At 38.5% G+C, this 14,776-nt stretch overlaps 1 long non-coding RNA gene across 1 annotated transcript in view; it reads left to right on the forward strand.

Annotated features, from left to right (window-relative positions):
- Window positions 1–7,709: 7,709 nt before the first annotated feature.
- The window catches only part of LOC140501241 (uncharacterized), a 29,934-nt gene continuing 22,867 nt past the window's right edge, over window positions 7,710–14,776 (forward strand). Inside the window, exon 1 of the long non-coding RNA XR_011966106.1 lies at window positions 7,710–8,014. This is a non-coding gene — a long non-coding RNA (uncharacterized lncRNA). The remainder of the gene's footprint in view (window positions 8,015–14,776) is intronic.

Here is a 14,776-nt window from a genome sequence, read left to right on the forward strand (position 1 = left end):
TCTTTCTTTCTTTCTTTTTCTCCCATTTCACTCTGAAGCTCATAGATTGGACCATAATAGGTCCCTCCCAAGCTCCTGTTAATGGCTACTTTTTGGACTCTCCTGCCTTACAGTGAATGTCAATGGTAACTTGCTCTTGGGAACCAGCAACCCTGAGAGTCTTCCTCTTCCAGCTTGATTTTTTTTCTTCTAAAGGGCCATCCCTTGACTCACTTCTTAAAGAAGGGCCACTGAATGGCCCTTACCTCACTCAAAATGAGAACTTGAAGAGACCTCAGCCTAAAAGGACCAGGAGCTCCCATTGCATCCAGTTATCCTGATGAATATCTGGTCACTAGACCCAGATGGCTCAGGAGGAGAAAGTGAAGCTGGTGACCTTGCACAGCCCTCCCTCACTCAAATCAAAGTCAACTGCAAGTCATATCATCATCTCCCTGATGTCATGGTCCTCTTTAAGAACGAAGGACAAACACAACCTTGCCAAATGCCTTCTCTTTCTATATATATCTTCCTCCCTTAATTACCTTGTGCTTATTTTGTTAATTTTGTCTTCATTTCTATATATACATATTGTCTCCTTCATTAGAATATGAGCTTCTTGAGAGCATTGTCTATTTCATTTATCTCTATATTCTCAGCACCTAGAACAGTGCCCAGCATGTTGCATGTGATTAATTAATGTTTGTCAATTGACTGATTAATCTTAAAGGGTCCTGATGTTCAATTCACTGGCTTTTTCCTGTCTAAGATTTTGGGTTTTGGTTTTACGCAGAGGTAACCCTAGAGAATTAGAGGAAAAATACTGCTCAGAGATAAAACTACTCCAGTTCTCAACTGCCTTCAATCCAACATGATTTATTAAATAGTTCTCTTTAATTAAGGTAATATTTGCAAAAAGTTAAACTATCACAAAACTCATATTGCTCAAGACCGATATTACTTTATTTTCCACAAAGGACTGGCTCATTAAAGTCATTTTTTCCTAAATAAATTACAATGATAAATCAGCAGTAGTATCTTAAATAAATATCCTCTTACATTTTCCCTTGATTTTCATGCCCAAAATGAACAACTTATTTCAGGAGGATTATTTCTGCTACCAGGGAAGTTTAAAAAAATCTTTCAGATGAAGAAGACTTCCTGACAATGAAGGAATCTTTGAATCCTTGCCATTGCACATCATTTGATCACTGTCTAACACTGGGGGTTTCCTTACTGAAAGGAAATGTGCAGTGATAGTTGACTCTCACTATTACTAGAGGGTGTGCCCAGAAGCAAATAGCATTTGGGGGGAGGGTAAAATATAAATAGAATACCAACAGATGAAGCCTGACTTTAGGAAACAGTGTTAAATGCACAAGTTAAGGAGAGTTACTATTGGTTTGCCTTTTTAAATTTTGGAGGTGAGGGGCAACTATATATAGTTTTAATGTTTTAATTGGAACAAAGATTTAGAGCTTACAGGGATTTTAAAAGGCCATCTAAGGGAAGAAGGGAAGGGAACACACATGTAGTAAGCACCTATTATGTGCAACACATTGTGCTAAGTTCTTTCAATTATTATTTTATTTGATCCTAACAACAACCCTGTTGGAGCTACTGCTGTTTCTGTTTTACAGTTTAGGAAACTGAGGCAAAAAGGTTAAGTGACTTGGCTAGGATTACACAGTTAGGTTGAATTGGAAGTTGGCTTAAAACTCAATTCCTCCTGACTCCTGACTGCATCTAACTCAACTCCTTCATTTTCCAGGAGAAAGAAAGAGATACATCAAGGTAAAGTGACTTGTTCATGGTGACATGGGCAGTAAATGGCAGAAGGAAATTTCAACTAGAGTTCTCAGACTCCAAATCCAGCTTGATTCCCACTGTACCAAGTTACCTCTTCATCAAGACTTATGGTTTACTAAGTGATAGCTTTCTTGAAGAGGAGCAGTGACACCACAAGGGGATGTCTTGACTTGTGGGTGAATTGGATTTAAGTGAGGCAGAGCTACACTAAGTCATGGGCCTCACTTTCTTCTCCAGAGTCACTGAAGTCCAGGGCCAGGACACTAGTGAAGACAAGTGACAATGACCCAAAATGCAGTGATATTTTTGTGATGGTAAATTAGGCCATCTTTTTTCTCAATTCTTACCTAACACTTAACTTTTCATTTGAGTAAGGGAGCTTCCCTGATATCATGGTCCTCTTTGGAAACAAAGGACAAATGTAACCTGGGAGTAGTCTGAGCTACCTAAATGGGAACCTAGCTAGTTGGGTAACTAACTCAGTTCGCCCTCTCCCTCTCCAAAGGAAGGCAAATTTTGATGTCTGGAATCTGCCTCGTTAACCTGGGGTTTACTGACTAGATTCCTTCCTTCCTTCCTTCCTTCCTTCCTTTCTTCCTTCCTTCCGTCCTTCCTTCCTTTCTTCCTTTTCACTCTGGAGCTTACAAATTAGACTTTAATAGGTCCTTGCCCTAGCACCACTTCATGGCTATATTTTGGGCCCTCCTGCCTCCGAGTGAATAGTAACTGTTTCCCTTTTGACGAGCAACGCTGAGGCTCTTCCCCTCCCAGTTTGATTTTTTTTCTTTTTCATTGCAGGGCCCAACTCTTAACTCATTTCCTAAAGACGTGAGCCCCTGAATGGCCATTGACTCACTTTAAGCGAGTATCTGAAAAGGCCTTAGCCTAAAAGGGCAAGGGGCTCCCATTACATCTTGGACCTTCTCTATTCATCCTGATGGATATCTGGTCACTGGATTCAGATGGCTCTGGAGGAGAAGTGAGACTGGTGACCTGCACAGTCCTCCCTCACTCAAAACAAAGTCAAGTGCAAGTCATGTTATTATTTCTCTGATGGCATGGTCCTCTTTGGAAAGGAAGGACAAGCACAACCCAGCCCTTAGGCAATGACTGGGCATTGCCTCAGAAAAACCGAGACTGGGGAAAGACTTTCATTTAGTAAGTGCCAGCTATCTTCATGACAAACTTGAGAGTTAGGTTTTTATATGTATCATTATTCCTAATTTTTAGGATCAGGAAACTGACACTCTCAGAAGTTCAATGCCACACAGTTGCATAGCTAATAAATGTCAGAGTTGGGACTTGAATTCCAGTCATAACATCCTAGGAGTTTGAGTTCAAAGGAAAATTAGAGATAATCTAGTCTAAAGCCCTTATTTTATAGATGTAGAAGCTGAGAAGTAGGACAATGTCACACATAAGTTATTCTCTATTTTGATAAATAAACCCAAGTCCTTCAACTCCAAATCTAGTGATTTTTCCACATTCTGCTGCCTCTTTTATTTTTTCTTAGAGAAAGCTCCTTAGGGTAATGCAAAGAGTGTTAGACTAGGCCTCGGGAACAAATGGGTTGAAACATGAGTTTTATGATTTTTGGTAAAATCACTTCATTCTCCCCACCCTTATCTTTACATCAACGGGAATAATATGTCTGTCCCCTAGCTACCTCATAGGGAGATTTTTGAAGAAGGATCTTCATAAGCCTCAAAATAATATAAAAATGTACATTACATTTTTTAATAACATGGTGAAGCATGTACTATGAAGGAAATATAATTCAGGACATAAAGAGAATAGCAAATAATACTGAGAAATAGAAATGCGAGTGGGGAGGAAGCTCACTCTAGGACAACCCTGAATTTTCTTGCCCTGCTGCAAATATAGCCACAGAGAAGCATTTGCGTATCAGGGATGGAGATGAGATGGGGAGACACTATAGCTACCAGAGAGAGGGCTGAGCAGGGAGGAAAGGGAGTCAGGGGATGAACTCATCTGCCACTGATACCACCATTATCATGTCCAAGTATGAGAGGGACAGGAAGATGCTATAACTGTTTGTGTTCATCCTCCAAATATGTTACCCTAGGAGAGAACACCTGCTGTCCCAAATTAGTTACAGCTTTGAGGACATGTCCCCAGAATATGGAGAACTGAAACCATCATCTATATAGTTTGGAAAAGTGTCTCAACCACTTGCCGTTCCCTACCTCCATTTTCCAACATAATCATCTCAAGTATGCACTTGCTTTGCTAATGCAAAATGAATTTCATTGTGCTAAGCAAAAGACCACAAAATTCAGTCTTAATTCTAGATCTCATTTATCCTTTGTCCTTGAAGACATCAGTTCACTTTTCTATGTCTTTTGGGTAAAATGGAGTGGGTCATATTAGTAACCTATTTGGTCAAATTCCCAGGAGCATGGAGTACTCTGAATGACTAAAAGTTCTTTGTCAAACAAAGGGTCCCATAGTGGTTTCAGAGAATAGTTATAGTACATCCATATGCTTTTCAAAAAGGGGATTACTTTGAAATATTCCATTCCAATCAAAGTGAATTTCCTGATCTAGAAGTAATGAAATTCCATTTCAATCACACAGAAGTGTTTGACACTGGTTCTACAAAACATAACCAGGCAAAAATAAATAAGCAAGAAGCATTAAATTAATCACTGAGAACACATTTTAGTGCTCATGGACCTCATGGACCCTTTTTGCTAGCTGTCTTGATCCAGTTAACAGCCAAGAGTTAAACATTTTCCCAGGCATGGCTGCCCTGAACCAAGTACGAGAAGATAATGATGCAGGGACACATAATAAAATGAGAAGATCTGCTTTGCAAGTTTCCCAGATGTCCCTATGTTAAGTCTCAGTTTTGTGCTTTTACAACCAAGGTGAGGGAAAAGATTTTAGAATTATGGCCAGAATGTAATTGGCTATGCAGGGTCAAAATGTGTGCTTTGGATTTGGAAAGAGTTTTATTAGGAGCTTTGTAGTGTGTGCAAGGCATGTTGTGACTAATGGTACTCAGGGAAAGGACTTTGTCTCCAGAGAAGAGATCCTCAATCTCTTTTACGTAATAGACTTCTTTGGCTGTCTTGTAAAGCTTATGGATCCCTTCTCAGAATAGTGTGTTTAAATGCATAGGATAAAATATATAGAATTATAAAAGAGCTATTTTAAAACACTCTCTGTCTCTCTCTCTCTGTCTCTCTGTTTCTCTCTCTCTCTCTCCCCACCTTTATCTATTTTTTAAGAAGTTCACAGATCCCATATTAAAACCCCTAGTCTGTAATCAGAGAACTTTCATTCAAATTTCCCTCTGATGTTTACTATCTCTGTGACCTGGAGTAAGTCACTCAACTTTGCTAGGCTTCAATTTTTCTCATCTAGAAAGTAACCAGTGGCCTGAGGTCCCTTCCAGTTCTGGGCCCAGGATTCCATGAATCACCTGATTTTTATTTATTTATTTCAAGTAGCTGGAGGTTACCTAATAGAAAAGCCCAGTGAGTCAGCTTGGCATAATCCTATTTTTATGTTTCATCATCTTTGAGCCTCAAGAGGATTAGAAGGCTTTTCTTTCTCTCTTAGACACAGGAAAAAAATAATGTGATGACAGAGTATTCCCATGAATTTATTTGGAAAGTTGATGAAAATGTGAGAGTTTCTTATCTGAAATGTAGGAAATGAGTAAGCCTCTTGAAAAGATGAGGTGTGGTCACCTGTGAATAAATGCATGCTATGTCTCTGGAAAGGGTATTATTCAATTCAACAAATGTCGGTATTTGCTTACTTCTGTCTTGTAAAGTGATTTTTCATCTGGCTCCAGTATCTTCTATCTGCTTCTAAAATGAATTAGAATGTTTTTTTCTTAATGCAAGAATTTATTTTCATTTAAATGGGAATTTAAGGGATTGGTTTTTGTCTTAATTTCTTCTACGCACTAAAATTCTGTCCTTTCAAAGTAGGGTATCTGTGAAGAGGATTTTTTCCCCTTATAAATATAATGGAATCACCACTGGGAAACTGCAATAGACTTTTAAGGGTTCTGATATCATTTATGTCTATTATAAACCAGCCCATGTAATAACGAGGAATTTTATTATGATGAGACTCTCGTATTCAATTGAATTTAAGGATAATTGAATTGCATCAATTCAGCCAATGATTTCTTTTAATTCAACAAACATTTATTAAAAATCAACCATATATAAGGCATTGTAGTAGGTCCTGAAGACACAAAGACAAAAAAATACCTGTGGTCAAGGAGTTTCCATTCTGCCTCAAGGGATATAACATGGCCACAAATAAGCAAATACACAGTATATTCAAAGTAACTTTTAGAGGGGAAAAATTCCTAATGATGGGAATGTTGGGGGAAGTATAGATCAGAAAATAGGTAAGGTAGCGTATAACACCCAGGATGTGCTTTGAAAGCAACTACAGATTCTATAAGGCAGCTAGGTGGTGGCACAGTGTACTGAGCACCAGACCCGGAGCCAGGAAGACCTGTCTCAGTCACTTATTAGCTGTGTGACCCTGGGCAAGTCACTTAAACCCTCAGTTTCCTTACTATTCCATTGTATTTACCAAGAAAACCCCAACGGGGTCATAAAGAGTTGGATGTGACTGAAAAATGACTATAAACAACAACAATAAGAAGAAAATCGGTTCTACAAAGATGAAGTTAAGAGGGAGTGCATTCCAGGCATGAAGGAATGGCTTGTACCAAGACACAGAGGTGGGAGGTGGATTGGCATATGTTGAAAAAAGCAACAACCCTCTTTGACTGGAACAGAAAGATCATAATGCAGAGTGATATAAAATTAAAGCTAGATGGCTACAACATGTAAAAATATTATATGTGATATCTTAGCCCTAAAACTATTTTGTTCATGGTATACCCCTTGAACATTCAGTCTGGTGCCTTGCACATAGATGATATTCAACGCGTACTTGTTGAATGTATAAATGAAGAATACTACTTTGAGTAAGTGGATCATCAGCTGGCATGGAAATCTTTTTATTACGTAGGAATGTTTCTTATGATAGTATTAACAATGATTTACATCAACATATGGATGCCAAGTTTTATTACATTTATAGAAGATACGAAGCTAAGTGGATAGCTAATATGTAGGATGATAGAATCAGGATCAAAAAAGATCTTGTTAAGCTGTAATGATGAGAAGATACCAAGGTGAAATTTAATGAGATTAATGTTAAGTTCTATACTTCTGTAAAAAAAAAAAAAATTAGCTGTAGTGGCATAGGATGAGGAAAGAGATAGCTGGAAAATATTTCCAGTGAAAAAGACCTTGGGCTTTTAGTAACTCTATTACACACAAGTCAACAGTACATGATGACAGCCAAAAATTAATGTGGTTTAAGGCTATTTTTTAGGAAGCAGAATAGTTATAGTGCCTGTTTGCTCTCCTTGTTAGACAGAGGACATCTAGTGTTTCGTGTTCAGCTCTGAGTGTTACATTTTCAAAGGACATTGATTAGCTAGATTGGTTGGTTGCTGTCCTTTGTGCTTGAAGAGGACCAAAATAACGTCACTATGTCAGGGTCAAGGTATGGTGTGTCCAACTGTGGCTGATCAGACCAATATGAGCTCAGAAGGCTCTACCACACAAACAGTTTACATGAACATTTGGAATGGAGATGTCTCTAAACTTGCACGTCTCACGTTTCTTTTGAGCAATTGTAATTCATAGAACACAGCACCTTTTTTGATGTGGGCACACCATGCTGGGCAGTCCTGTACCAGTGACTCCCATGTCTCACAGTCCTTTTCAGAGTTCTTCAGAGAGACCTTGAGCGTGTCCTTGTATTGCTTCTTCTGACCTCTGTGTGAGCACTTGCCTAGTGTTTTAAACAAATGTTTATTTGAACAATGTGGCCAGTCCATTAGAGTTGCACTCTCTGCAGTAGAGTTGGAATGCTTGGCAGTTCAGCTTGAGAAAGTATCTCAGTGAGCAGTACCTTTTCTTGCCAGATGACCTTCAGAATCTTCCTGAGACAGTTCAGATGGAAGCAATTCAGTTTCCTAGCATCACGGGCATACAACAGTAAGGTGAGCACAACAGCTCTATAAACCTTTAGTTTGGTGAACAGCCTAAAACCTGTTGTCTCCCACACTCTTTTTTTCAGAGCCTCCCAAACACTGAAGTAGTGTATCAACTCTATCATCTTTGTGTACATCCCTGGAAAGTATACTGCCAAGGTAAGTGAATCTATCCAGCACGATGAGCTAGAACACATCGAGGGAAGGGTGGCTAGGAGAAAGGCTAATAAAGCTATGGCATATGAGGGCTGACTAAAAGAATTGGGGATGCTTGACCCAGAGAAGCAGAAAAAATAGGTGAGTCATGGTAAGTGTCTCCAACAGTTTAGATTTAAAGGCTATTGTATATAATAGGGATTAGATGTGCATTTCTTAGATCAAGGAATCAAAAATTGGAGAAATAAATGGAAGTTACATAAAGGCAGCAAGGCAGATTGGACCCATGAGGCTCTTTCCCCCCAGAGGAAGTAGAAAAAAATCATAACAGAAAATATTACAGTAACTGATGAATCTCTACGTCTAACCACTGAAAGGCAAAGGAATTATACCAATCCAGGTATTCGTGATTGACCAATTTACTCATGGTTGGCTTATTCAAAGGTGTCTGAGGTCTGCTTACCCAACATTGGTGTACTTTTTAAAAGGTGCCAGCTTATTTTGACCTTTTGGTTATAAAACTGAAAGCCTCAGTGTTCAGGAAACACTAAGGTCAGTCTACAGTCCTGGCTAGGATGACTAGTTCCTGGACAGACTTCATGTGTGCTGTGGAATGTCCTAGACTGAGACAAAAGAGACCTGGGTCTCTGTGTCACAGACTGGTACATGACCTCACTGAGTTCTTTGTTTTAATATCAATAAATTATAACTAAGTTTCTTGTGAGTGTGAGCCTATCTCTCTTTCCTACATCCTAAAGGATCATTATAGGCAGATTTCAGCTTGGCATAAAGAAAAAATTCCTAACAGTGGGAGTTGTTTAGAAAATAGAATAACTACTTCCAGAAATAGCAAATCCCCCATTTCTGGGGCTGAGGGGATAGCCACTTGCCAGGGAGATTTTGAATAGGGTTCCTAGATTGGACCAGATGATTTCTGAAATATCTTCCAGTTTTGAGCTTCTATGATTCTATCAACCACCAATACTGTCTGTAGGGACAAATTCAAATACTAAGGCACTACATAGGTCTAGATGAGTAATTAATAACCTGACATGTTGGAGGGAAAAGAATCAAATGGTTCCTTGGAATTCTTAGGACTGAGACATAACCCTTTTCTTTTTTAAAAAAAAAAATTGTTGGTACCTTTGAGTTTTACACCCCCAATCCATGCCATTTCCTTCCTTTTCCAAAATGGAATCCTCCTTTGTGACAAAGAACAGTTAAACAAAAACAACTAATACCATAACTATATCTGGTAATGTAGGCAACACTCTGTACCCATAATCCCCTACTTTTCTGGTAAGGGGAGGAAGTGATGCTTCATCCTTTGGGACCAGGCTTGGTCACCATGGTTACTTAGAGTTTGACTTCCTTTCAGTGTTCTATCTATTTACTTTCATGTAGTGATTGTATATACTGTTTTCTCAGTTTAGTTTATCTCATTCTATCAGTTTATATAAATTTTCTTGTTTCCCTAAATTTCTCATATCCATTACTTCTTATGGCACAATAATAGCCTTGGAGATTATTACTGTTTGTCCTTCATCTAGGAGGACCAATGATATCAGGAAGGTGTCATGACTTGCAAGTGAATTGGATTTAAGTGAGGAAGGCTATACACTAAAGTCAGCAGCCTCACTCACTCCTCTGGAACCATTATAGATAAGAACTGGAGATGGCCCTGGATGCAGTGGGAGACATTGGCCTTACAATAATATCCCACTGATTTCTTATACTAGCACAAGGGGGAACTGACCAATTTTTCCAATGGCCTCAGAACATACTCAAATTGCTCTTCTCAACACATTTCCCTATGGGGATAGCAGATCCTGCTTAGGTATTCTATGACTGTTCCTGTCCACTTACTCTGGGAAAAGAGGAGTCTTTTGATTTACTACCAAGGGAGAAATGAGACATACAAATGGCATTCACCAGTCAAGCTGGCTCTGGCCCAAACCAAGGTTGGCCTCCAGGTCAGAGAGGGACTTCAGGAGTTCTCAGTCACCTAGGACATGGCCCATGAACATTTGATCTTGATGTAGTCTCTGTCTCAGTTGTGTCTGTTCTTTCCTTCTGTTAGGGGAAAGACTATTGGAGATGGGTGTAACCTTGTGAATTTCCAGAATTTGAAAGAGTGAAACTGCAGAGGTCCAGGGAATAAAATCCATATTAGAGTCTGCTGGCAACTGAACCTAGGGAAGAGTTCAGTCCATAGGAGTAACCTTCAGTATCCAACCCTGCAGTGGATTAATTTATCAAAGGAGCAACTTTTTCCATCTTCTAAGCTGAATTCAGAAATGAACTTAGTGGAATGAATGCTTTGTAGCAATGGTAGTTTGAGCTCATGTTCTCCAGAGACTGAGGTACAGAGGAAATAGTGCTCCTTATTTGGGGATGGTGGAGTAGGGAGAGGATATATTGTAGGGGCAGTTACGTTATACAGGGATAGAGTGCACGACTGGAGTCAAAAAGATGTCTTCCCAAGTTCAACTCTGGCCCCAGACATCTTCTAGCTGTGTTACCCTGGGCAAGTCACTTAATTCTCTTGGCCTCAGTTTCCTCATCTGTAAAATGAGCTGGAGAAGGAAATGACAAACCACACTAGTATTTTTGCCAATAAAACTCCAAATGGAGTCACAAAAAACTAAACACAACTGAAACAACTGAATATATTTGTACTTCTGTTCTTACTATATTTTGTCTAAATGTCTTTTTGTAATTGGTAGCAATCAATTAAATGATATTTGAAGTGCTAATTGTTGGTAGAGAGGTAGAAACCAATTGATGATTGATATTGGGGAGAACACAGTGGAATGGAGGCTTGAGCCAACAGCTTCAATAGTGTCAATCCCTCACGAGTACCCCTAGATCCCTGAGCAGAAGATGCAGCCAGGAGTCTATTGCAGAACTAATTCATGTGTTCAAGGGGAGTAGCTATTTCATGAAGTGAATAGAGGTCTTGACCCAGAGTCAGGAAGATCTGAGTGCAGATTCAAACTCTGACATTGCCTAGCTATGTGAACCTGGATAAGTCACTTGATCTTTGTTTCTCAGTTTCCTCATCTCAAAAATGAGGATAATAGCACATACCTCCCAGGCTTGTTATGAGGGTCAAATGAGATAATGATTGTAAAGCACTTCCCACAGTGCCTGACACATAGTGGGTGCTGAAAAAATGTTAACTATTATTATTAAATAGAATTGCAGAATTGTTGGTAGAATTGTGAACTGATGCAACCATTCTGGAGAGCAATTTGGAACTATATCCAAAGGACTATAAAACTGTGCATACTCTTTGATCTAGCAATACCACTGTACAAAGAGATCATAAAAAGGGGAAAAGGACCTACAAGTACAAAAATATTTATAGCCAACTCTTTGGGGTGTCAAAGAACTAGAAAGTGAAGGGATGTCTATCAATTGGAGAATGGTTTGACAGGCTGTGGTATATGAATGGAATAGAAATTACTACTGTGCTAGAAGAAATGATGAGCAGGCAGAGTTCAGAAAAACCTGGAAAGACTTACATGAACTGATGGTGAGTGAAGTGAGCAGAACCAGGAGAACACTGTACATAGTAAGAGCATCACTGTGTGGTGATCACTTTTGATAGACTTGCCTCTTTGCAGCAATGAAGTGATCTAAGTCTAAGACAATTCCAAAAGACTCTTGATGGAAAATGTTACCCACATCCGGAGAAAGAACTGTGGAGTTTGAATGTAGATCAAAGCACACTATTTTGACTTTTTTTGTTTGTTTTATTCTTTCTCATGTTTTTTCTCTTTTGTTCTGATTCTTCTTTTACAACATGACTAAATATATTGAACATATGTTAATATGGTAGGACATATATGGCCTATGGCAGATTGCATGTAGTCTTGGGGAGGGGGCAGGAGAGGAAAGGAGGGAGAAAAAAATTGGAACTAAAAATCTGATAAAAGTGAATATTGAAAACCAAAATAAATAATTTTTAAAAATTTAAAAAGAAGTCTGTAGAAAATTTAGTAAATGTTGATTATCAAAATGGATAAATAAATAGGACTGCAGATAAAAATCCTGAGAGCTTATTTAAGATTTAAGCTACACTACAATTGGTTTAGCCATTCTTTAGTACTTTGGTAACACAAAAAATTCTATGATAAAATTTTTGTTATGTATCATCTCTGTCTTTGTCCTTTGTGGGATTTGCCCAGTAATGGAAGCTCTGGGACAAATAATGTGAAAAATTAAGTGAGTTTTTTTCTCATAATTCCAGACTGTTTTTAAGAACACTTGAACCAATTAATAGCTCCACCAGCAATGTGTTACTGTCTACACTTCCTCCATTTGACTGCTTGCAGTTTTTGGTCATATTTGGCAATTGAGTGTCTGCTCTATCTTATCAAGCTTATCTCATATTATTTATTTCCTCTCCAAGCGCTACATCTTCATCACCAAACTGCATTTCTTTCTGTAGGAGAGCACGGTGCTCTCCCACATGTCTTTGCTCATTGTTCCCTCTGAAATATCTTCCTGAGGTAGGCTAGTAAGAGTGTGTCCTTTCCCCTAGGAAAGAGGGAATAGCCAGAGTGAGCCGTACATCTGTAGGCATAAGCATGGAACACCAGAGAAATTCTACCAGCCTGTATATGTGTTCTTAATAAGATTATTTACTATTGGTGAGATGGATGGATAGATACAGAAATAGATCTTCCTCTCTGTGTATACTTATATATATATAAATAAATATATTTATATACATGTGTGTTGCACATAAATATTAAATTTTATTTTTTCCACTTAACAAAAATTAGAAGAAAATAAAAACAAAGTCCTTGTGATAAATATACAGTCAAGCAAAACAAATTTCTGCATTGGCTATGTACAAAAAATATGCCTTATTCTATATAATTAATATATTCTTCAACCCCTTGGATTTTCTTGCTGTAAACTGTTATAGTTATAAAATGTGCCTAAGTAATTTGTTTATTCTGGAGTATAAGGCAATATTATCAAAAGGAAGCAGGGTAAGTTGAAAGAGCACTGGATTTTTATTTTAATTGTGTGATTCTGGGTAAGGTACTGAACTTCTTGTCAGTTTCCTCATCTGTAAAATGGGAATAAGATCAATATAGAGGTGTAATAATGTGGATAGAGTGAGGAACCAAATCCAGCCTCTGACATTTATCAATTTTCTGACCCTGGGAAAGCCATTTAATTTCTGTGTCCTAGCTAACTTTGGTATGTATTTGTGGAAGGAGTTCCCACAAACAATATTCCTTTTAGTATTGGTGAAACCACAGATGCTTCACATATTAGCATTTAAAGGAATGCTGCTGTTAAAAAATAATAAAAGAAAAAAGGAATATTGTTGTGAGAGCCTGGACAGTCACCCATGGTCAGTCTGCTATCAGGACACAAAGTTAAGATCTAGTTGTCTGTGGACCGCATTGGCACATGTCCTTGCCATATACTTTGTTTTCATATAAAAAAAAATAGGTTGATAAACTCCTTTAGGAGAGGGATTGAACCTTTGATTTCATTATTAATTGGCATTCTATGAATGCATATTAATACCTTATATGAAGCTTATAGTCTTAGACTGTAAGGGTGGAGAACCTTCAGCCTCAAGGCCACATGTGGCTGTCTAAGTCCTCAAGTGGGGCCCTTTGACTGAATCCAAACTTCACAGAACAAATCCCCTTAATAAAAGAATTTGCTCTGTAAAACTTGGACTCAGTCAAAAGATGGCACCCAAGGACCTAGAAGACCACATATGTCCTCAAGACCACAGATTCCCCACCCCTGAGGACATTTGCCTAGATTAGCAGTTCTCAAAATTTTTGGTCTTGGGACCCTTTTAACAATCTTAAAATTTATTAAGGACCCAACAGAGCTTTGATTTTGTGGATCATATCTATCAGTATTTATCATTTTAGAAGTTAGACTGATAAAATTTTAAAATTTTTAATTAATTTAAAATAACAATAACAAACCCACTATATGTTAACATAAATAACTTTTTTGGGGTAGAAATAAATATATTTTGTAAAGGCAAAAATAAATAGTGAGAAGAGTAACATTGCTTTACATTTTTACAAACCTATTTAAGGCCTGGTTTAATAGAATATAGCTGGATTCTCATATATGTGTCTGCATTTTATCTGTTGTGATCTGTTGTTTTGCAAACCCAGCCTCATGCATGTATGTAGTCAGCAAGGGGAGGAATTTTTTTTTTTATTTAACTTTTAACATTTATTTTCACACAGTTTTGGGTTACAAATTTTCTCCCCTTTTCTCCCCTCCCCCCCCCCCAAACCCAAGCTTTCTAATTGCCCCTGTGACCTATCTGCTCTCTCCTCTATCCTCCCTCCCTGCCCTTGTCTCCATCTTCTCTTTTGTCCTGTAGGGCCAGATAGCTTTCTTGACCCCTTAACCTGTATTTCTTGTTACCCAGTGGTAAGAACATTACATTTGGTCCTAACACTTTGAGTTCCAACTTCTTTAGCTCCCTCCCTCTCCACCCTTTCCCCTTGGAAGACAGGCAATTCAATATAGGCCATATCTGTTTAGTTTTGCAAATGATTTCCATACTAGTTGTGTTGTGTAGGACTGACTATATTTCCCTCCACCCTATCCTGTCCCCCATTACTTCTATTTTCTTATGGTCCTTTCCCTCCCCATGAGTGTCAACCTCGTATTGCATTCTCCTCCCCATGCCCTCCCCTCCATCCTCCCCCCCACCCTGCTTGTGCCCCTGTCCCCCACTCTCCTGTATTATGAAAT

Source organism: Notamacropus eugenii, chromosome 4, assembly GCF_028372415.1.
Source record: "Notamacropus eugenii isolate mMacEug1 chromosome 4, mMacEug1.pri_v2, whole genome shotgun sequence".
NCBI lineage: Eukaryota > Metazoa > Chordata > Mammalia > Diprotodontia > Macropodidae > Notamacropus > Notamacropus eugenii.